Source organism: Vigna unguiculata, chromosome 2 (assembly GCF_037176805.1).
Source record: "Vigna unguiculata cultivar grain cowpea cultivar isolate G323 ecotype 2 chromosome 2, ASM3717680v1, whole genome shotgun sequence".
Lineage (NCBI taxonomy): Eukaryota > Viridiplantae > Streptophyta > Magnoliopsida > Fabales > Fabaceae > Vigna > Vigna unguiculata.
In genome coordinates, this window is record NC_140793.1 from 19,401,650 (window position 1) to 19,426,900 (window position 25,251).

Here is a 25,251-nt window from a genome sequence, read left to right on the forward strand (position 1 = left end):
ACATCTCCATATATTTACCCAATTAATCAATTCCCATAACTAGATTCAATTAAGGACAACCACCAGAGAAACTCATACAATAGTTCCCCAATGGTTTTCTGTCAAGGTCTTAAATAATATCTCTCTTTCCCAAACTGTTATAACACAACGCATTTCCCTTTAAGATGACACATGGTCATTTACTCACAATTAAAATCAACTTGCTTACAAGTCAAAACTAGGAACAAAAGCACCTTGCTAGTATTTACTTAGACTACCCACTATATCATTTCATAACTCAAGTTATTACATCCACTATATACCAATTTATACTCAATTATTCACTCCCCATCCTAATTCCTTGAATCTTTCCTTCATTCCCATAACCAAAGTATTTAGCTTCAGATTGTTAACTACTATCCATAGCTATTTTCCTCTAAAATTTATCATCGAATCCGCCTTGTGTCCATCGCATTAAGAACTCAGAAATTTCCATTGGAGTCTGCGTTGTTGCCTAGTGGCACATTCTTTCTCGCTAGGCGATGCATCATTTTTTGGGTAGATCCCATAATTTGTTGCACTTGTGAAAACCTAAAACCTGAAAATACGTCCTGATAACTCATTCCATCTTTTCCGCCTACAATCATACGTCCAACAAAGCTGGATCTCAACCTAGATGCGAATTTACAACTTTCTTAAGTAATTCATACAACATTTATTCTTAACTCAGAATTTTCCCATAGTGTTAAGCTCTACAGGGTTCTCATCCAAATTTCACTATTTTAAGTCCCCACTATTAGTTTTGAAATGGTGAGTTTAGTGAAGAAGGGAAGGGGGGTTGAATTGGCTTTATAAAACTTTTTCGAAAGGTTAAACCTCTTTTCAATTTAATCTAATGGACTGGAAAGTTTGGATGTAAATGCAGCAGACCAATACACTTTCAGTCGATTAAAATATAAAACAACAGACCAAGTTATTCTTGAAGCTATAAAATAGTCGATTAAAAAGACAATTTAGTCGGCTAAAATACTGGAGATTTATGTAGAATACAGAATTCGCGAATTCAACTCAAACAACAATCTTTTACAAACAAGACTTGTTCCAATCAATATTTTTAACAAGTATACAGCCTCAGATTACACAAGAACGCATTAAATCACACCAAAGATCAAATTGCTTGGTTTTCTTGAGTTTTAAAAGAGTTTCAAAGAGAGTGAGATGAGGGAAAGAGAAATGCACAACTATTTTTATACTGGTTCACTCAATCACAAAGCTACATCCAGTTTACCAGGACAACCTGAGCCTGGTTTCCACTATATTCAAAAGTTTTACAAATCTCACACCAAGATTACACTTTGGAACAACAATACACATAAGATTTTTGACTCACACAGATATCTAGACACATACACTGCAAGAATCACACTTACAGACCTGAAATCACATCAAGCAAAGCAACTAGAGGCACAAGAACATCCAAACCTGATGGTGGTTGTCCCTAGCCAACCATACATGTGTTCTTCAAGCTACTCACAAGCCAAAATGCCTCCAAGATCAACCAAAAACTTCAAAACACGAGTTCCAACTGTGTATTGCAAAGAGAGAGAGCTTTCTAGAGATGAATGACAATTTCGTGCTAAAAAACTCAAATTCACACCTCTACTCGCGAAAACACAGCTTATATAGTCTAGTTTAAGTGAAAATAGTCGATTGAATTTTCCTAACAGTCTGCTGATTTCTCTTGACTTAAGTGAAATCAGTCGATTGAAAAATAATTCAACTGATTGAATACATTCATTCCAAAATCTATATATAACAAGCCTTTTAACCTGTTAAAACCCATTTTAATAGATTAAAAGAGACACACTAAGGCACACATGACATCTAACCTATGTCATATAGCCTACCAACAAGATATAACACTAACACACTACATTTAACATGTTATTTACAGATTTAACACACTAAAACTTATTCTTCAAGAGGATCTTCATCAATCTTCATCAAACACCTAAGATCTTCATGCACATGGCTTTATCAATTCTTTGTTTCAAGCTTGCTTGTGCCAACACCCACCACATCGTAATCCAGCAATTATTATCATCCATTCATTAAAAACACCTTAAGGACCATTTTCCCTGATCACAATCCCACCAGAACACATAGAAACCCAAACCAAGACAAATTGACTCACGTCGCCTAGCGGGTGTTCGTCGCTGCCAGGTGAATCATACCAAAAACCCATAATTTGGGTTAAACATGTTATGTCGCCTGGCAGGCCATTCATGCCACCAGGCAGTTTCTGGCAGAAACCCAGAAATACACATAACATGGCATGGGTTGCCTGGTGGGCCTTCAACGTCGCTAGGAAGTTTCTGGAAATTTTACAAAAATGCATGCAAAATCTAGAACAACCAATCATAATACCAATATAGTCCATGCAATTTATGCAATTACTAAAAGTGCGACTAAAACGAGTTCAACACCCCTATCTTGGATTCCTTGCTAAATCTTGAAAATCTTAGAGTCTCTTCTTGATCAACTACGACCTCCCTTGTTACCTTCCAACAAAAACCCTCAATCCTCTCTAAAGTGCAACCCTTATGCTCTCAAAATGCTTCTCAGATGTTTCACTAGGCTGTCTTATTCTTTTCTCTTTAATTTCTCCCCTCTCTCACCTCTCTAACTCAATTTTATTAAACTTAATTAAAAAAACGAAATTATGATTAGGAGGGTTTAATGACTATCAATTGCCAATGACAAGGTGTTTCTTCAGCCCTTCAAGCTGCTTCTGATGATGGCTAGGGTTTTTGACCCTTCCCATCCATGCCAAAAACAATTTTAGCTAAAAGGAACCTTATTTCATGTAAGCTAAGGTTCGAACACACAACCACACTATTGCAAAGTCAATGCACAACCATTCAACCAATTCATAATTTGTGATAATTCTTATATGTCTAGGAATTTATAATCACTCATCATGATCAAGCATATCATTAAAAACAATAAACAATTAAATTTACACACAATTAGCAAACACAAGACTCGAACCTAAGTCCTCTCAACATAACTAAGTACTCTTAACCACTTGAGCTAGTACTTCTCCACATCATAAATCCCCGCATTAAATGCCATAAAAATTGCCACTACCCGCATTTATTAAAGAATTATTTATTTAATTATTTAAATTTCACGGGTCTTACAAAGTGAAAACACATTTCATGAGGTTGAAATTGTTTTTGCCATTACATTTTGATTGTTCACCACTTGAAATTCTTTGTTTGAAGTTGTTTTTTATGGCTGAATGTTTTGAAAATTGAACTCGATTGTTTTGCTAGCATGTACAGGTTAGAGCTAGGGTTTTGAGAGAGATTTTGGTGTATATTTGTGATGTTCGTTGTAGGCTTTTAAAGGAATGTTAGTAGTTTTTCCTTATATTGCCCAATAGTACAATGGTCTTAAGTGTGGGGATGTGATAATCCCCTTATCTCATGAGTTTTTCCTTATCCAATTGCATTGTTTTGGGTAGGTTTAAGTGGTTAATTCGGAGTTGTTAGCATAAAATCAATTTAGATAGTTTTTTATGTTAGTTTTACATAAATAGCTTAATTAGGTGCTTTTACCATATTTTTTAGAATAGACCTTAGAAGTAACAATAGTTAGATCTAGTTTAGCATACAAGATAGGTTCATAAATAGTTAGTAGCATATTAGTTTGGTCTTGGTTTGGAAACATAGGCTTTCGAAGTAGAATTAATCTAGTGTGTAGTATAATTTTAAGAACTTTTAAGTAGAATTTTGTATGACTAACATTTAATTTGAGGTTTGTGAGTTTGATGTAGATACAATGATGAAGAGAAGTTGCAAATGTCCAAAGAAAGCATTAAGAAAATCCTGATCCAGACAAAGTGCTAAAAATTGGTAGAGTTGACTTTTTAATGGAAATGTTGACCATGAGTTGACCAATAGTTGACTTTTTGATTCTCAATTCCAATTGAAATGGCACTTGTGGGGAAAATTTTAGGACATTAAAATACACTTATGAGGACCTTAAGAAGACTGAAAAGTAGTCAAAGAATGCATGGAACTCTTGGATCTCATTTTTGCATGTTGAGGTTCAATTAGGTGATCTTAATTGTAGTATAGCTTTGAATTGTGTTTTCTAACTGGTTTCTTTAGTCTTATAATGCAGAAGAGAGTGTGAGATGAGGTTCTGAATTTGTTCAAACCTTGGAAAAGTTGCTGAGATGGTTGAGCCATGATAGGAAGATCAAAAGTGTCACATAGACCTGTTATGACCGTTGATAGTTGCTAGAAACTTGCTACCCAATTGACAAGTGGTGTTGGTTAGTTAGATTAATGTAGGATGGAGTTTTTGTTATTTAATGGAACTTGTCATAACCAATTGCAAGTACTAGATTTATATTAGTTTTTGGCGCCACTATTTTGTCGAAAACGATGTGCATTAGAATGATTAGCGTTTGGACAAAAACTAAGAGTGATGGTGAATTGGGTTCTTAATAAAAAATATGCTTTTAAAATTTTCCCCTTTTAATATAAAAGTTTTGTTAAAATTCCTTCCTTTATTTTAATAAACACAATAAAATAAGGAGAGTAGGGAAGAGAAAATTGCACAAGGTATTTATACTAGTTCGGATCAAAAGACCTTACGTCTAGTTGTCAATCTAAAAACAAAGAGATTAACGTAATCAGTAAAATAAATCATAAATACAATCACAGATAATAAAGTTTAGGGTTTAGAAATCACCTCTCTTGAATCACACAAGAGATGAAGACACCTCCCTTGAAATCCACAAGAGATGAAAACACCTTCCTTGAATCACACAAGGAATGAACACCTCATTTGAATCACACAAAGGATGAATGGCTTCTCCTAGCAACAACAACAACACTCAATCACTCAAGATCCTACTTTATGAAAGTTACCGCTCTACCCACACTAGGCTTTTCAAAGTCTTCCCGTAGAGAGTTCTCAAATACTCAAACTTCTTTAACTTCTCTATCTGATAATGAAAGCCTACCACTCTATTTATAGAAGCCTATTTAGAAATTAGGTTAAGAATATGAAAAGTTAAGTCACAACTGCCATAGATAATCGATTATCATAAGTGATATTCGATTATCATAGAAACTTTTCCAAAAACATTTTTCTCGTTGTGATAATCTATTATCATCTAGGATAATCTATCATCAGTAGGTGATAATCGATTATTAGCAATGATAATCAATTATCACAAAGGCTTTTCTAAAAAATAAGTTTAAACTGAGATAATCGATTATTCTAGTGAGTTTAGAAAATTAATAAAATTCTCTTGGTGCTCTACTACTTGGGTTTTGCCTTTTGACTCTTGACATACTAATTTAACTATAAATAACACACATATTACAAGACCTAAACAACTAAACCCCTAAGTCTTCAATGTATCTCTTGAATCCAAGCATTCTTTCAAGTCTTCAACATTTTTCCATGCATTATCATCAAGTCTTTCATACTTCTTTATAAGTCATAATCATCATCATCAAAACCTCTTATTGAAGGAAGATGTCCATCTTCTTCCTTTTGTCTACATATTTCACATATATACAGCAGAAGTCACTCACATGCTGATTCAACACACCATCCATTCCCTTCACCACGCGAATTACTCATTCTCCACCACAAAATAACAAAATCATGATTTCAGAAGGTGCGACCATCACCTTACTTAGATATCAAATGTCTTTTGATCTAAGCTCAGTCATCCATAAACCATACAACTTGAATCACAAAACTCAATTCTACAGAAAACATTCACTATTTCATTCGTATCTTGATTTTAGATTCTATGATTTTGCATTTCTCGTGCTTGATTAGTGTTTGTAACTTCATTGTGATGTTATGTGTAATGTTTCTGAATCATTTCCCCACTCAATTCATCATTCATTGCATTAAATTTCTCGTTCATGCATCAGTTCCTTAAAATCGTTAGTTAGGGTTCGTCAATTGGGATTTCGAGTTATACTCCATATTTTTGCATGATTTTTTTTTTCTTTATTCTATTGAGATCATTTCCAAACGTTTTACATCATTACATTTTCATTTCATGCAATGAAACTTGAGATTCGAGCTTGTCTTGTAATTTCGCAAAAGATTTCCTATCGGGAAATATTTCAGAATTCGTGATTGTTGTGTTTTTGTGTGTCAATTCAATTAAGTTGTTCAATTAAGTTTGAATTAGGTATTAGAGAAATTCTGCAAAGTTAGATTGCATTTAGGATAATCACATTGTATTTTCATACCTTGGCCCACTTAGTTAGTGTTAGGTTTTCATCAAACACCTTAGGTTCATTGTAGTTCATTTAGGCATTTCATCAAACAATTTACATTTTAATATATTCATGGCATTTTAATTTCGTTTGAGTTCAGTTTCAAAAGATTTTGATAGATTTCCTCATTTTCACAAGACAAGTTCAATAAATCATTCATTTGCCTTTGCCTATCATTCAGATTGATCATTGGTTTATCACTATGATATATTAGTTAGTATTAGTGAGCAAATCAATTTTTGATTAAATCTCTAGGCGACAAGAGGTTTATCAATAGGGTCTTGAGTGTGAGGAGAAACAACATTAAAAAGGTCGTGATAAACACCATATAGATGTTGAGTGTCATTGGTGTACAATAATTTGACTTGTTCCCATACTTCATAACACATGTGAGAGGCATTAAATGTAACATCCCAATCGAATATTACGAATTTAAATAATAAAATAAGGAAATATGGATAAACATCATTTATTAAAATTTCATTTCCCAAAAATTTGGGAAAATTTAAAACATTTAATTCATCATAAAATACCTCAAATCCATAATTTATAAAAACTCAAACTATAATGTTAAGTCCAATAATTCAATGATTACAAAACTCTCAAAATTATTAAAGCAATAATAAAACTCTATAGAAATTTCCCCAAGCTAGCCCCCGCTCTGGCTCTATGCCTCACCAGATCCACCTACAACATCACCTGCTCCCGTGTACCGCGTACACGATCATCACCAAACACAAGTAGATAGGGTGAGTTAACAATTAAACAAACTTATATACAAAACATGTAGGTATAAAAACAACCACACCAAAGGAATTTCGTCCTTTGATTCTATATCACATGGCCACCACCATGTCATCCATGGTCTAAGTCTTTAGATGAATATCTCAAGATGTCTTGCTACCACACCTACAAGCCATAACTTGTAGAGCACATGCGGGAAACCAGCTACAGACCATACTCTATAGCACCAGGTGGAGTTCCCAATATGAACATAGTTCGTAACATCCCAGGACTAGCAAACTCGTCAGCGAGCTACTAAGGAGGGCAATCTATCTGGACCCATTCGTACGAGCCACAACTCATGAGTTCCTCGTGTTCATCCGCCATCTTAAGCCACAACTCAAGAGATGCCATTCTAAGCCACAACTTAAGAAATACCACGTGCTTAACCTCTATCCGAGCCACAACTCATGGGATACGTTCCAAGCCACAACTCAAGGAACATCAGCAAGCTAACCTTCGACATATCCCCAAAGCCTTGCAGACCACACACATCCAAAAGCAAACAAAACACACACCCTGCATCTGCATTGTCGCCTGGCGCTTCTCTTGAGTCACCAGGTGAAATGTGCTTCCAGACTGCTTGGCGGGGGACACATGCCGCCAGGCGCCAAGTACCTATGATTCCACTTACTTTCAGGTATCACCTGGCACGACTACCTGATGAGGGTGCTCTATCGTGGGATTCGCCGAAAAGTTAGGGGAAACACAGTGGAAGACTTGTAAATGGCGATTACACTCGAATCTCTCTAGTTTCTCACTGTTTTGGTAAACCCGACGAGGTTAAAAACCTAATCTAGGGTTTGTTGTTTGAGCTGAGACGAAAGGGGGGAAAACTCAACCACTCTCATTCATCCAAGCTTCCTTACAACGAAATGGCATTCACCTTTTATAGTGGAACGACAACTGAAAGCAAACAGACAAAGAACATGAACGCCTTTGGAACCCCTTGATGCTTCGCACTACACACGTTAAAACTATTACAAACTTTACTAAGGATGGGATTGCTCTAAAGCATTTTCCCACCTAAGCCAAATGAAACAAAAAAATTGAAATTAAAAATAATACAACACAAAAACTGTGACATGAAAATATAATCAACACAAAATAAAAGAACTATGCTATGTCTCTCTCGGTCCAACCATCAAAGTATATCCCTCAAGTGTTTCTTCCACTTTGATGCTCTCAAGTCCCAACTCACTCCTTTTTCCTCTCGGCAGTTGATTCCCCAACAGATTCACTCACCACTCCACTACTCCAATAAGAGGCTTCACCTACAAGGCTGCCAAAAACAGTGAGATTGGAGAATCCAAAACAGAATAAGAGTAAAGTAAGTTGCTGCGTGAGAGTAAAAAATCAAAAAAATAATAAAAGCTCAAAGATGAGGCAAGGACAACATCAAGTGATGGATTTAATACACAAACTCAAAGGAGAGCCAACAAAGACAATCAAGAAAACAAGCTAACAAATAAAGAAGGCACACAAAATGAACCTACGAAGGTGTCTAGAATATAATTAACAAAACCAAAATCAAACAAGACTAAAAAACAAGTTGAATAAAGAGCATATGCAAATTAAAATTGAAGAGGAAAGTAGCAAATATGTGATGGTGTTGCACACTATTTACTCAAAGCATTTTATCAAAAATTCACTTTGCAGACCAGAATTACGTTCCATGTATTTCTCATCATATTTCTTTTTCACTAGACTTCTTTCTTTTTCTTTTAACTCTCAAAGATCTTAAACAACAACTCACAACAGTTTCAATGATCAAATGCATATGGCAGAGTTCAAAGTTGATTCAACATAGAAACAAAAACTGAAAAGCACACTATAAAACAAAGGAATTCTCAGACAGTGCAATGTAGAAACAACACTATAGTAAAGTGTAGAATTGAAACTGTCAAACAACACAAAGTCCAAATAGAACAAGACAGATTCACGTAACACTTCCATTGGCCAACAATAGATCAGAACCATGAATCAGGTATCAATAAACACATATGTTGAAATTGTCAAACAACAATAAACAGATACAACATAATCAACTAAAGATTCAACGCTGCATAACAGATATAAATTGAGCCTAGTTCAAGACAATTAATATGGCTAAAATTAGTAGTGCACCAAGAAGAAACATTCAACATAAAAAATTGCATCACAGCAATGCATATGAATCTGATTTCAATCAATACTCAACAAAGAATCAACAAAGAAAGTCATGGCTAGTGCAAGGGACTAGCAGAATTAGGCATCAGATTTTACTCAAACAAAATTGACTCTGTGATTCAAACAAAATGAAACAGCTGCATGAAAACTGGATGCAATTAATATATCAGCAAACTGGACATGATACAAAGAGAGTGAAGCAGAATTGAAAAGATGTGGTGCACTGAAACTGATATAGCCAAACTCAATGTTTCACAGTGAATCTAATATTCATTCCACAATGTTGTCAAACCACAATGAGAAGTAGGCTATTGGACACAAATTCCTCATCTCTCGGTTTAGTGCAACAATTAAGAAACATCACTGGAACAACTAATTCAAAGTAACATATCATGAACAAGTTAGATTCAACTATCACCTAGAGCGGCTTTGTTTCACGCAAGGCTAAACACACATGGAGAAGTAAACATATGGTTAAATTGAAGAACAATGGATACTAAACCCGTACTGAAAAGAAATATAAACACAAATACTGGCATTCAAACTAAATAGACACAATTGTAGTTTGTAATTCAGATTCAAATTGCCAGAGACCAATCAATATTTTCAAAATCTGGATATGAGTCAATCAAAGCAAATCTGAATTGCAAAAAGAAACACAAAACCCGTGGATGCTAGACTAAGGCAGCGCCCAAACTTAATCAAAGTAATAAGCGAGCAATAGCACCCAAAAACATATATCAATAATGAAACATGATAGAGTCAATGAATACAAACTGCTCAAAACAAGATGCTAACACAGCCTATGCATTCACATGACCAAGCTTGAGTTTCCACCACTACTGGAAAATGGGCTTATAATGACAGGTACAACGAGCTTACTATGACAGGTATTCTGGTGTCATAGTTTCAGGAGTCATAGAAAATGCGCGCTTTTTATGACACTACAAAAACTTGTCATACTAAGTCAGACTTACTATGATAGGCAGTGCAAACTACGTCATAGTAAGTCAGATTTTTTTAATGATTTTTCTATTTTACCATTTTCCTTTCCATTCAATTCACCTGCAAATAACTTTCATATCACCAGACCAAACAATTCCAAACCAAACCAATTCCATACAGTTAAGTTGTCTAAACAAACTCAAAAATTGAAATTGTATATAATAAACCTACAACCTTGATAAACATCAGCATGCTTTCCCCTTGATAAACATAACGCAAACAAGAACTTGTTGTATACTCTGATTTCAGCGGCCTCTTGATAAACATCAACAAGCTTTCCCCTTAGGCGTTATAAAGCAGACTCACACTCTTTCCAATGACAAACCTTAGCCTGCAGAAGATGACATGTGTTAAATCTAATCATTTAACAAACAAAAGAAAAAAACTTGGTTGCTTGTGTGAAAATAACTCACCAACAACCTGGGAGAATCAAGGATGAAGGGAAGAGTCAGAAGGTGCACAATAGAAGGAAGAGTTCCTAAGATAAAGACAAAAAATTATATCAGTTACTTGGAACCCTTTTTAATTTGGTTTTGTGAAAAAGAGCAACATAAGGAGGGTGAATGGCGTACGATGCGTGGAGGACGCGCGGACAGCTCGCGGACGGTGTGCGGAGGACGCGCGGACAGCTCATGGATGGTGTGCGGAGGACGCGCGGACAACTCGTGGACGGTGTGCGGAGGACGCGCAGACAGCTCGCGGACAGTGTGCGGAAGACGCGCGGGCAGCTCGCGGACGGTGCGCGGAGGACGAGCGGACAGCTCGCGGACGGTGCACAAACAGTGCGAACGGCGCGCGGATGGCGTACGAAGAGTCCGAATGACGCACGGTCGACGAGTGGACGGTGAGCGAATGGCGTGAGAACGGTGCACGAATGACTGTTTCGAGAAAGAAATTATGCTTCTTAATTTTAGAGAAAATGGAGACGAGAAAGAGAAAAAAGAGGGAAGGAAAAAAATTAGGGATTTGAAGATATTATGACAGGTTTCTCTAAATCTGTCATAATATATTTTTAACATAATTTCAATTTTGCCACTGTGCCTATCTACTATGATAGGTCCTCTACACTTGTCATAATAAATTTTCCCTTCTCACTTATTAAGATAGATTCCTTTTTACCAGTCATAATAACTATTACTTTTATTAAAAAAATGCCACCGGTCAACTTATTATGATAGGTGGCTTATACCTGTCATAATAAGTCATCATAGATTCCTCTTTTTCCACTAGTGCACATAGATATTCTGATACAAATCAGATAACACAGTGGTGGAATGCTCATGAAGTGCTTCGGTCTGAATCAATCATTGGCCAACAGATGAATTTCAGACAGCAACAGATTCAAACTGAATAGAAAATGCAAGAAAAAAAAATCAGCACGAATGAACAAGAACAATGAAAATATGCACTGCAAATAGTTGCTAAAGATCTAAGAGCAACTCTCGAACATATAGAACAGACACATGAACCTAATTACTTGAATGAAAACAAAACGTGGACTGAAGCAAATATGAAACAGTGAACAATACTAAAAAAAAATAGGTACAATTGCTATGGAATTAACGAACATGTAAAACAGCTACACAAAAACCTAAGACAAAACATGAGATCAAAAAATTTTAAAGCTAAGTAAGAAAATGAAATTAAACCTAATTGACATGCATTGAGTGGCAGAGTGAATAGACAGTTCAACATCATAATATTGATTCAAGGCAATTTGAACAATATTAATGAATCAATTTCAGCATAAAATTTCAGCACAATTAAGCAAACTAGGAGGATTTCGACAAGAAGTTTTTTTCTGAATTTTGGTATTTTAATGAAAATGATGTTTATGCCATTGTTAAGTGATATCATTCACGACTTCCTTTAATGGCCAGAAAACCAATGAAACTTCATTGAATCATGTTGAAATTCTTGTTTATGCAGTTAGGGTGGAACCAAAACAAAACCACGAAATTGAATATTGAAACATAGATAATTCATAGAGGGCAAATTGGGTGTGTCCAACAATGTTAGGAGCCAACAATGGTTTAGTCTCATTTGCATCATTAGTGATGGGTGTTGGAGTTGTCAAGGAGCAGTGCTTGGAAAACAATTTCTTTAACGAATTTAGTGTTATTTTACATTATTTTAGCTTCAAGTTGTAAACTTTTTTATCTATATCCAATAGTTAATGTTATATTCAATATAATACAATCATTTTAGAATATTTGTCTTTTGTCTTTTTTTTAATTGTCTCAGGTATTTATGTGCATTAAAAAAAGCAATTTATGCATATTAAAAAAATGCATTAAAAAAGACAACTAATAAAATTAACAGGGTTTTGAAACCCCCATGAAAAAAAACTAAAAATAAACATGCACGTAGCATGGGTTTGAAAGCCCTAAGAAATAATGGGGTTTGAGAAGTAATGGGGGTTCAAAATCGTCGGTAATTTATAGGGGTTCTAAATCGTCGGGAAATTATTCTTTCCCACGGGTTACTAAAAACTACTAGTAATCCATTAGCTATGTTGGTTTTACTAGGAGTAAGTCAAACTACAAGTAATACTTTTAATTGGGGTTAAAACCTCAGAAACGCTAAATATAACCTCAACTAAAACTAATTTTTGTTGTGGTGACATGCTTACATATTTTATATAAATTATTTAATGTGCATGTCATAGTTATTTTGTTATATGTGTAATGATGAGTCTAGAACTAGACTTGCTATAATCATATCTTGTGAATTAGATTTAACATGCATTTTCTTGAGAGTCATTTATTGTAACTTCTTAACAAGAAATAAGTGAATATTTTATCTTTTGAAGTTTGATTCATGTTGCTTTTTAGCCTTTTATTCTAATAGGTCTTGTTGAGATGTTTACTCCACCATGGCCTATAACAAATAATCCATTTGAAAATGGTAAGTTGTTGATTAAGCAAATGATTAGATTTTAAATGGAACTTAGGTATAACAAAAGATATATTTGTTGCTTAATGGCTTCTTATATATACTCTTTTATAAAAAATGATGTTTCATGTCTCTAGCTTTCAGGTTAGTGCTCCTTATAGGAAGGAATCTAAGATTAGGTTTGTTCTCAAATTATGTGTTACATACCCTTTTGGAAATTGAATGTTGGAAGCATTGTTTATGGTCTTTTAAAGTGGTTATATTTTTTTTCTTCAATTAGGAGAAGTTTTGATGAAAATAATGGGATAATATCATGTATTATCACAAGAATTTACACAAAGTGGCTTGAGAAAATTTTTTAGGCGGTTCCAAAATAACAGACTTAAAAACATGTTTTGACTAATGAAGAGAAAATGGACAAAGTGTGTTCATAAATACATTCTACAACACTTGAAAAATTATAATTTATTGACCATTAGAGTACATGAATATTTTCTTGTTGAGAGTATTAGTGAAATTCTAAAGCTTAAAATTGCAAATAAATATTAATATGTATGGTGTTGTGACATCCCAATTTTAGCAGCTTAAAACTAATAAAATAGGATATTCCACCTTAGTATTCAAAACAAATAAACAAATGTATAAAGTATATTAATACAATCTTACAAATGATCAGACTATATAAATATATCAATTATACATACCAAACCTTTCTAATCCTAAACACAAGCTAACCACTTACAACAACTTCTCATTGAGACCTCCTTCCGACCTAAAAGATGACTCCTCAACCTCCAGAGGTGCCTCTGAAACAGCATCCACCACTGCTCCCACCGAATAGGTGATCATCGCAAAAGAAAAACATACAACACAAGACAAAAACACAAAAGAAGGGTAAGCTAATGACTTTTAAAGAATTTTCTTAAACCATATCATATTCATATATCTACAACTACAAACAAGCATATATTCACACACATATATTTCTAAACTACGACTCAACTAATCCGGATACATGCATTGAGGTCGGATCCAGTTAGTTATGCACTTGAAGTGGCATCTCATGCTCTGCAGAGCGACAGATTAAGAGTCAAAACTCTACCACATACAAGGTCAGTCCGTTAACACCTATGGTCAAGGAAAAACCCCTAGGCTAGGACCTCCTGCTCCTCTCACCACATACCCCATTCCTCTCTACTTGAGAATTTGAATGGTTATTAGAGCGTCAGGATAACTGTCAAGACAATCCCTACCTCAATGCATACACTACCACAATCACTGCTAATCCTCCTTGGGTTAGCATTAACCAATCTCAACTCAGTCTCATACAAGCAATCTCATATCATATACTCATCATACATAATAATTACAAAGCTTCTATGATAACTAAAGTACCACCCAATTTAACTCAAAAATACAAGTTTCAGGTTCTGACACACTCGCCCAGCCACTAGCCCCAGCTCGCCCAGCTAGTACCACTCGCCCAGCCACTAGTCCAGGTCTGGAAGTTCCTGACTTGGAAATTAGCCCAGCGAGTAGCACTAGCCCAGCCACTGGCCTATGCTAGCCCAGCGAGTAGCACTCGCCCAGCGAGTATGCGAATCTGCATAATTATACAAATCAGTGTTCTGCATAATTCTGCAGATAAACTAATTCGCCCAACGAGTAGGCTCGCCCCGCGAGTCAGCAAATCTGCATAATTCTACAGAATTTGATTTAAGCAAAATTATACCTATTCAACCAGTCCATACAACTTCAAAACCTCCACCAAAGACTATTCGAGTATCAAACATTAATTCTATCAAAATATTCACATCAATTGCATCCAATTGCACCCATAACATACAATTATTCTCAAACAACATATAAAACATAAGCATTTATCGTTTTCAAACATCACATCTCAATTCACCTATCATACACATCAGTCAATTACAGAATAATCATATAATAACATTCTTAACAGGTTTGTGAGACATAATAGACATTAGCTTCCCTTACCTGGTTTCCTGCTTAAACAACTCTATAAACGTCAAACGTCTCTAAATCCACAGGATGCTCTATCTACATATAGAAACATCACAAGAACGATCAGGACATATCATTATGATCACTGATTAGCAGAGACTCATATTGATAAATAAAATAGCACATGCAAGCGAAAGAGGGCTTACATGCCATAAAAAATAAAAAAGACCAAAAAGACAACGGAAACTTAACTTACACGAACGGAGAAACTGATTGGTCCAAATTGAAGAGCTCGCCGAGAGGATCAATCCTACGGTCTCGGTTCTTCAATCAGACGATTGGAAACACAAAACTTTTAGAGAGAAGTCAGAGAGCTCTAGAAAAGTGGTTTTTAGAGAGATAATGTGTTTCAAAATAATGAAACTCGTTTATAACAATTCTATTTATACTAAAACCTTTTTAATATTAAAATAATCGAGTCTCACTATTTTTAAACCACTATCACTTCTAAAATACCATTTTCTGGGATTTTACAAGTGCTATAGCTAACTATGATACTTTATAAAAATAAATTTATTTTCCTTGTAGCATTTTTAATAAAAAAAGAGAATCATAAGGAATAGCAAAATATATTAAGTTTCCATTACCTAATGATGTATAAAAATCTACCTTCTAATATTTCCTTGTTATTGCACAAAAATAATGTGCTATTTTATGTGTGGAGAAAATATTTTCTATGTGTTTGATCTGGCTCATGTGTTAGAGGCTGAGGATATACGAATCCGAGAGGACCTCACTATAGAAGTACCGCCAATCGCGTTAGAGGATAGAAAAGTTGAGGAACGTAGGGAAAAATCGGTCAGTCTTGTCAAAGTCATATGGGATCAGAGGACATGTGACTCTACGTGGGAGTTAGAGGAGGATATGAGGAAATCACACCCGCATCTTTTTACCTGGTAAGTTTCATTTTTGAGGTTGAAAATTTTCTTGTTGGGGAGAATATAAGACCCCTTTTTATTTCTATTCCTTTTTTGCCCTGAGTCTTAAGGGCCTGTCCTAAGCAGATGGGCCTAATGGCTGGCCCATAGGGTGCCAAGGCCCCTAAAGCAGCCAAGACTCCTATTCTGCTCTCACTTTGCCAAAATCAAACCTTGACTCCTTTCCCTTACAAAACAGAAGCTCTGCTAGAGTTTAGAGCACCATCATCTTCAAGCTAGCTCAGATCCGTTTTACTAGCTTGTACATGAGAGCTCGCTGATGAGTCATTATTTTCTTCCATTTCACTAGCCTTTGTGTACCCATTAGACAGTTGATTAGTGCTTAATTGTTCATCATTAGAGTGTTTTTCATCTGTTGGGCTTTATTGGGCCACTGTTCCGAATTTGGACTAATTTCACATTATTTGGCCTAATTTTTGTTTTTAATTATTTTTTAGGTATTTGGGTGAAGCAATTTTGGAGCTTGGACATTAATATTTAGTTGAAGAAACTTTCCACATCATTGCCACATCATTTCCATGTCATTTCCACGTCAGCAAAGTCAATGGGTCAACATTTGAGGCCTAGAGTGGCATTTTTGTAACTCTGCGGCTCATAATGGCAGTTTTGTAATTCTGAGTGGCATGGGTGATATGACCACGAATTAGGTCTGCATGAGAAGGAGGCAGCCGCCCCATCATCTTCAACCTCTCTTCAAAACCTCCATTTTCGTTCTCCAAGCTTCCATGGACGCCCCCCTTGCAGTTTTTCACGTTTTTGGCTCATTTTTACCGTTTTTATGCATATTTGACAGCACCCATTGAGGGTTTTACGTTTGGAATTCGTTTTCTTGCTTGGGCAGTTCATTTTTTGGGTTTTATTGACTTGGAACAATACCCATTCATGGGGTTTTCGCATTTATATATGATATCACCGTTTTGCATTCCATTTAAGCTTTGAAATCTCAATTTTTGCTCTTAAATTGCGTTTTCAGATTTGATAAGTTAGGGTTCTTGGTTCTGATTTTTGTGATTTCAGTTTTGAAGTGTTTAATTACTCATTTCCATGTCTAGCTAAATTCGTGTATTGACTCCTTGATGAAAAATGCAATGAAGCTTTGAGGTTGTGCTTGTTTTATGAAATCTGCCATGTTTTTGTTCTGAATTCGTGGAATGCATGTGGTGAATCTGTCAATGCTTAATTTACAGAGTACTTGCATGTGTTTTGTTTAAGATACGTTCATGCTTAATGTATGTAGCTTGGCTGTCACGAATTTAAGGATGTGTGCATTGCTTAATTGCACAATGAAGCTAGATTGTAATTTTCGCTTAGTGAATTATTATCTAGTGGATTGAGACAAGGCAGGGTTGGTGTTAATTTGGTGGCCTATGATAAGTGAAATTGCGTTTGAATCAGGGATGTCAATACGGTTTTAGTCACTGTAGCATTTAAATTAATCTATTGATTAGCATTCCGAATCTGTCTGCCAACCTCCCCCTCTGTGTTTTATTGTTGTGTTCATCTGGAAAATTCGCTTTGAATGAAAATATTGGTCGTTGGGAGACGACTTGGTTCACTTTCATGTACTGCATTTAATATGTTTTAATTTGGTGGGGTACGACCTCTATCAAATTTGGCGCCGCTGCCGGGGACCAATCGTTTCGTTCAAAGTAAAATTTCCAGTGTGTTTGTGTTCTGTGTTTTGGTGTGTGTGTGTAGTTCAAATGTGGTTGAGTTGGTCTATGTTCATTGTGATGTTAATGTTGTGTTAAGTTCAGTGCCTGTTTCCATTCCTGTGTGTTTCTGTGTAGTGTAGTGAATAGTGTCGCGACGCGCATGAATAGTGTCATTTGTAGTAGTGAATAGTGTTTGAATAGTGTCCGAATCTGGCATTTAACTTCTAGATTTTTGTTTTGGTAGCTACGGAGCTTGTTTTGACTTGAAATTTTTTCCCCCACTTCTAAGACGTTGAACTTGATAGGAAAAATAGCTAGAGCAGTTGGTATGGTCTGAGTTAAGAGATTCAAAAAATTTTTGGACTGATTTTTAGTGAAACTTCAGAGGACCATAACTTTTGCTCTGGTTATCAGAATCACTATTATTTTATATGGATTTGGGGTAGAATTTGATTTCCTACCTTGTTATAACCCGCTTCGCCGGTTTGCAAACTCAGATTCTCCAGAAAATGCCATTTTCTACATTTCAGCAATGTTTTTTGTGATTTTTCTTCATTTTTTTTACTTTTGAAAAATTGAAAAAAATACTTGTGCTTTGAGTTTTGATCTGATTTTTTTTGTGCTTCTGTTTGACCACTCAAAGGAATATCCTACCAATTTTCAAGTCATTTGAAGGTCGTTTGAGTATACTTGTAGTTATACCCTTTGTAATGCCAATATCACTACAATTAGTGCTTTTTGGTGCATGACTAGGGGAAACCCAAGTGAATTACAACCATTTGACCCTGAAATTGATAGGACATTCCACAGAGGAAGTAGGCATCCTAGGAATCCATCTTTGCATGCCGAATATTCAGTGACATTTCCTGATTCTTCTGATTCTCATCACATTCCTGACACTCCTCATTCTTTGCATTCTGAGCATACTGTATATTCTGAGCATTTTCATACTGATAACATGGCTCAACCTCCTCCACCTCATGAGAGAACCATAAGTGAGCTCACTGCACCAGAGTTCACTTATGATAGTCTATGCATACAATACCCTGAGGAGGAGGTTCCATATGTGCTGAAAACTGGTTTAATACACTTGTTGCCAAAGTTTCATGGTCTTGCAGGTGAGGACCCGTGCAAACACTTGAAGCAGTTTCATGTCGTCTGTTCCACCATGAAGCCTGCAGATGTACAAGAGGACCATGTATACTTGAAGGCTTTCCCTCATTCTTTGGAGGGTAATGCGAAAGACTGGCTGTACTACCTAGCACCTAGGTCCATCACAAGCTGGGATGACCTGAAGAGATTGTTCCTTGCCAAGTTCTTTCCTGCTTCAAGGACAACAGCCATACGGAAGGAGATTTCTGGCATCAAGCAGCAATCTGGGGAGACCCTTTATGAGTACTGGGAGAGGTTCAAGAATCTCTGTTCAAGCTGTCCACACCATCAGATTTCTGAACATCTCCTCCTGCAGTATTTTTATGAAGGCTTACACCACATGGATCGAAATATGATTGATGCCGCAAGTGGTGGTGCCCTTGGTAACATAACCCCAGCTGCAGCCAGACAACTGATAGAGAACATGGCTTCAAATTCTCAACAATTTGGCACAAGGAGTGATGCCACAGTTGTTAGAGGTGTTCATGATGTAGGAGCAGCCGGGTACACAAAGAAGTTGGAAAGTAAGATTGATGCTCTTACTACACTGGTCAATCAACTTGCTTCCAATCAGAGAGCTCCAGCTGCAAGAGTTTGTGGCCTTTGTACATCTGTTGATCATTTTACAGACTCTTGCCCAACATTGCAACAACAGCCTTCTTCTTCTACACCGGTGGATACCCCTCAGGCCTATGCAGCAAATATTTTCAACAACAATAGGCCCCAACAGCAACAACAAAACCACCATGATTTGTCAACCAACAGATATAATCCAGGATGGAGGAATCACCCTAATTTGAGATGGGGAAACCAGGGTAACCAGCAGCCCCAACAATTTCAAAATGTGCAACCACCTCCACAACAAAGAGTTGCACCTGCACCACAAGCTGCTCATGTTCCACCTGTACCCACACCAGCTCCTGCTGCAGCACCTGCACCTTCTTCTTCTACTTCGTTGGAGGAGTTAGTCAGGATGATGACCCTTCAAAATATGCAATTTCAGCAGGAGACTAGGGCCTCAATCCAAAGTTTGACAAATCAAATGGGGCAAATGGCCACTCAGCTAAACCAGGCACAGGCTCAGAATTCTGACAAGCTTCCATCACAGACGGTGGAAAATCCTAGGAATGTGAGTGCCATTACTTTGAGATCTGGGAAGAACATTGAAGTTCCCACTTTCGAGCCTACACCTCCAAAGGAAGCCGACCCTGCCACACTTCAGAGAAAGCGTCATGCTCATGCAGCTGGTCCTTCCACATCGACTTCTACACCTTCCACCTCTACTGCTGCACCTTCCATACCTCTTCCTTTCCCTCCAAGAGCCATTCCAAGCAAAAAGATGGAAGAGGTTGACAGGGAGATCTTGGAAACTTTCAGGAAGGTGGAGGTCAACATACCTCTGTTGGATGCCATTAAACAGATTCCTAGATATGCAAAGTTCTTGAAGGAGCTATGCACGCACAAAAGGAGGCTGAAGGGAAACGAAAAGATCAGCATGGGCAGAAATGTGTCAGCATTGATAGGTAAATCTGTTCCTCAGATTCCTGAGAAGTGCAAGGACCCAGGTACATTTTGTGTACCTTGCATCATAGGTAACAATAAATTTGAAAATGCAATGCTTAATCTTGGTGCTTCAATAAATGTAATGCCTCTATCTATTTTTAAATCTCTTTCTCTTGGACCCCTGCAACCTACGGGTGTGGTGATTTAGTTGGCAAATAGAAGTGTTGCCCACCCCGCAGGTTTGGTTGATGATGTTTTGGTTCGTGTTGGTGAATTGATTTTCCCTGCTGATTTTTACATTCTTGCCATGGAAGAGGGATTTTCACATGGTTCTGCACCAATCATTTTAGGCAGACCATTTTTGAAAACTGCACGAACCAAAATTGATGTCCATGCAGGTACTTTGTCCATGGAGTTTGATGATATTGTTGTGCGATTCAACATTCTGGATGCCATGAAACATCCTTCTGAGGATCATTCTGTTTTTCACGTGGATATTATTGATGATGCTGTTGATGGATTGATTTCTGATTTCCACTCTTTGCATACATTAAAACATTCATCCGTGTCTGAGTTATCTGAATTTGCATGCATTGATGTTCTTGATTCTAATTCTGATTCTGATTCTGATGATGCTGAATATGATGTGGATAATGTTGAATGTACAGAGTTTGACTCTCTGGATGTTGTACCTATTCACTTTGATGTTATACAATCAGGTTGCACTAACCATGTTGCAGGAAGTACATATGCATCTGATTGTTATGCTCAGGTACAGGCTGTGGAACCCATTTCTCCCTCCCTTCTGGTTCCTGATATTCAGCCAGCATCCAGTACTCTAGAGTTGAAACCACTGCCAGACAACCTCAAGTACGTCTACTTAGAGGAGGAGAACAAACTGCCTGTCATCATTTCCACCTCTCTCACTGCTGAACAAGAGCAGAGGTTGTTGCAAGTTCTTAAGAAGCATAAGAAGGCAATTGGATAGACATTGGCTGACATCCCTGGTATTAGCCCATCAACATGTATGCATAGGATATTGTTGGAAGATAGAGCAAAGCCAGTGAGACAGCCACAGAGGCGACTCAACCCTGCCATCTCGGATGTTGTAAAGAAGGAGGTGACCAAGCTTCTACAAGCTGGGATCATCTACCCCATTTCTGATAGTCAGTGGGTTAGCCCCATCCATGTTGTTCCAAAGAAGACTGGCCTCACTGTAGTCAAGAACGAAAAAGAGAAGCTAATTCCAACAAGAGTGCAAAACAGTTGGAGGGTTTGCATTGACTACAGAAGGCTAAACCAAGAAACCAGAAAAGACCATTTCCCCCTGCCTTTTATTGATCAGATGCTTGAGCGCTTGGCAGGTAAGTCCCACTATTGCTTTCTTGATGGGTTTTCTGGTTATTTTCAAATTCACATTGCACCTGAGGACCAAGAGAAAACCACATTCACCTGCCCCTTTGGCACTTTTGCCTATAGGAGAATGCCGTTTGGCCTATGCAATGCCCCTGGCACATTCTAGCGGTGCATGCTAAGCATTTTTAGTGATTTTCTTGAAAAATGCATAGAGGTGTTTATGGACGACTTTACTGTATATGGGTCCTCATTTGATGCATGTTTGGATAGTTTAGACAGAGTTTTAAACAGGTGCATCCAATCTAACCTTGTTCTCAATTTTGAGAAATGTCATTTCATGGTAGAACAAGGCATAGTATTGGGGCACATAATTTCAAAAAAAGGCATTGAAGTTGACCCTGCCAAGATCTCAATTATTTCACAGTTACCTTACCCCTCTTCTGTGCGAGAGGTTCGTTCTTTTCTTGGCCATGCAGGGTTTTACAGGCGCTTCATTCAAGACTTCAGTAAGAAGGCCCTCCCACTGTCCAACCTATTGCAAAAGGATGTTGATTTCATCTTTGATGAAGGATGCAAAGAGGCTTTTGATTGCCTCAAGAAGGCCCTGACCACAACTCCAATCATTCAGGCGCCCGACTGGACAACCCCATTTGAGCTTATGTGTGATGCATCCAACTATGCATTAGGGGCTGTTCTAGCTCAAAGGATTGATAAGCAGCCGAGGGTAATCTACTACGCCTCCAGGACATTAGATGCTGCCCAATCAAATTACACCACAACAGAAAAAGAGCTCCTTGCGGTAGTTTTTGCACTTGAAAAGTTTCGATCTTATCTGCTTGGTTCTCCTGTTGTTGTGTTTACTGACCATGCAGCTCTTAAGTACCTGTTGAAGAAGGCAGAATCAGAACCTCGGCTGATAAGATGGATGCTCTGGCTCCAATGATTTTGAGATCCGTGATAGGAGCGGAGCACAAAACCTGGTTGTAGACCACCTAAGCAGGATTGAGAGGTCTACTGATGATGCTACACCGATCCGGGATGACTTTCCCGATGAAAGTTTGTTGACACTCTCTACTTCTTCCTCACCTTGGTTTGCTAACATTGTTAATTATCTTGCTGCTTCTGTTTTTCCTCCCCTAGCATCCAGAGCTCAATGTGATAAACTCAAGAGCGATGCTAGGTATTACATTTGGGATGAACCCTATCTGTGGAAAATGTGCAGTGATCAGGTTACCAGAAGATGCATTCCGGACCATGAGATTGACTCGGTCCTCAAATTTTGTCATTCATCTGCACCTGGTGGTCACCTTGGCACACAAAGGACAGCTCGTAAGGTGCTAGATTGCGGATTTTATTGGCCCACCATCTTCAAAGATGCATGGAGGATTTGTAGCACATGTGAGGAATGCCAACGAGCAATAGGAGCCATTTCTTGGAGACAATAGATGCCTCAACAACCCATGCTATTTTGTGAGGTGTTTGACGTTTGGGGTATAGATTTCATGGGCCCTTTCCTTGTCTCTTTTGGTTTCACTTACATCTTGCTTGCTGTTGATTATGTTTCAAAATGGGTGGAAGCCAAAGCCACTAGAACTAATGATGCTCGAGTTGTTGTGGATTTTGTTAGGTCTCACATATTTTGCAGGTTTGGAGTTCCTCGAGCTATTATTAGTGACCAAGGCACCCATTTTTGCAACAGATCCTTGGGGGTTTTGCTTCAAAAGTATGGGGTTGTGCACAAACTTTCTACACCATATCACCCTCAAACTAATGGGCAAGCTGAGATCTCAAACAGAGAAATCAAGAGGATCTTGGAGAAGATTGTGCAGCCCAACAGGAAGGATTGGAGCAATAGACTTGAGGACGCTCTATGGGCTCACAGGACTGCTTACAAGGCACCTATAGGGATGTCTCCTTATCGGGTTGTCTTTGGTAAGCCATGCCACCTTCCAGTGGAGATAGAGCATCGAGCCTACTGGGCTGTCAAGTCATGCAACTTCTCTCTTGATCAAGCTGGGGAGGAAAGGAAGTTGCAGTTGAACGAGTTGGATGAGATCCGTTTGGAGGCATATCAGAACTCTATGTTCTACAAGGAGAAGACCAAGAGATTCCATGATAGCTCCATTGCTAGAAAGGAATTTGTTGTTGGTCAGCAAGTTTTACTGTATAACTCCAGACTTGGACTCATGGGGGGTAAGTTGAGATCAAAGTGGATTGGTCCTTTTGTTGTCACTAATGTTTATCCTTATGGTGCAGTTGAAATCAAAAGCCAGTCCACAGATAAGAGCTTCAAAGTGAATGGGCATCGTCTTAAGCCATTCCTCAACAATCCTGCCTTGGTGGATACTGTTGTGGAGGAAACTTCCCTGCTTGACCCCACTGCTGTTTCACCATGATTTAGGGAGTTTTCTTTCCCCTTCTTCTTTACTTTTATTGCACTTGTCCAGGTCTGTCTATCTGTTGTTGTTTCTGTTTGTTTGTTTCATTATTGTTAATTTGTGTTAATTAGTGTGATGTTTTTGTTTTCTGTTTGGGACATTCACTTCACTTTTGGAGGATGAGTTGTTGGTTATTCTGTGAACTGTTATCCTTGCTTTGTCTTTGCATGTCAACTTGCTTTTGGAATTAGTTTACCCTGTGTAAGAATTTGAGCCACTCTCTGTTCTTTGATTGTGTGATATATGCCTCTTGAATGCTTGCACAGTGGCCTTGGCTTGACTCTTTCTAAATGCCTTTCTGATTCACATGCATGTTGGGATATGATTTAGGCAATTTTGTTCTGTGAGCCTACAACCAGATGAGCCTACCTTGAACTGTTTCCGTTGATACCCCTTTTTGAGCCTGCATACCCTTTCATTGTTTTACAGCTCATTACAAGCCCTTAGCCTGAAAAACCATGATTATTCCTACCTTAGGAAATTTTGGAGCTTTGGAATTGTTTTGGGAATGGGTGCTCAATTAAGTGTGGTCGCGCACAACAAGTGTGGTTGTGCGCGCACTTGTTGTTGGTTCTTGGAATTGCTCATTTGTACACCAAAGTGGGATTTCAAAATTGTTGTTTCTCTGCATGTTCTCTGTATAGAAAAAAAAAGAAGAGAATAAAGAAAAGAAATAAAAAGGAGTTTGGATTTGAGCATTGTGTGAGAACCGAAGTTGGAAGTGTTAGTTTTTGGGATTACTTTCATGATTGATTGAGACTTATTCCCCACTGCTCCTCTATTTCCTTGGTTGCTTAGCTACTTATCCATATGTTCCACACCTTGTCCTCAGCCCCATTACAACCTTGAAAAGTCCTTCTGATCTTGACCTGCATGTGTTTCTGGTTTGGTTGTTCGTTCTAGAGGCTTGCCAAGTCTGTTTGATGTTTGTTTTTCAAGGGTGCTTTGAGAGTAAACAGTAGCCTAGAGATTTGAGTGATACAGTGCATATTTCGTGAGGTTATGTTGCTTTCAATTCTCTCCT

General features: G+C 37.5%; 1 non-coding gene and 1 pseudogene across 1 annotated transcript; one reads left to right on the forward strand and one right to left on the reverse strand.

Annotated features, from left to right (window-relative positions):
- Positions 1-18,523: 18,523 nt before the first annotated feature.
- LOC146888393 (uncharacterized) lies at positions 18,524-24,185 on the forward strand (annotated as a pseudogene).
- Positions 19,117-19,225, reverse strand: LOC114174771 (small nucleolar RNA R71). Its single transcript, XR_003602733.1, has one exon. It is a non-coding gene; the product is annotated as a small nucleolar RNA R71 (small nucleolar RNA).
- Positions 24,186-25,251: the final 1,066 nt, after the last annotated feature.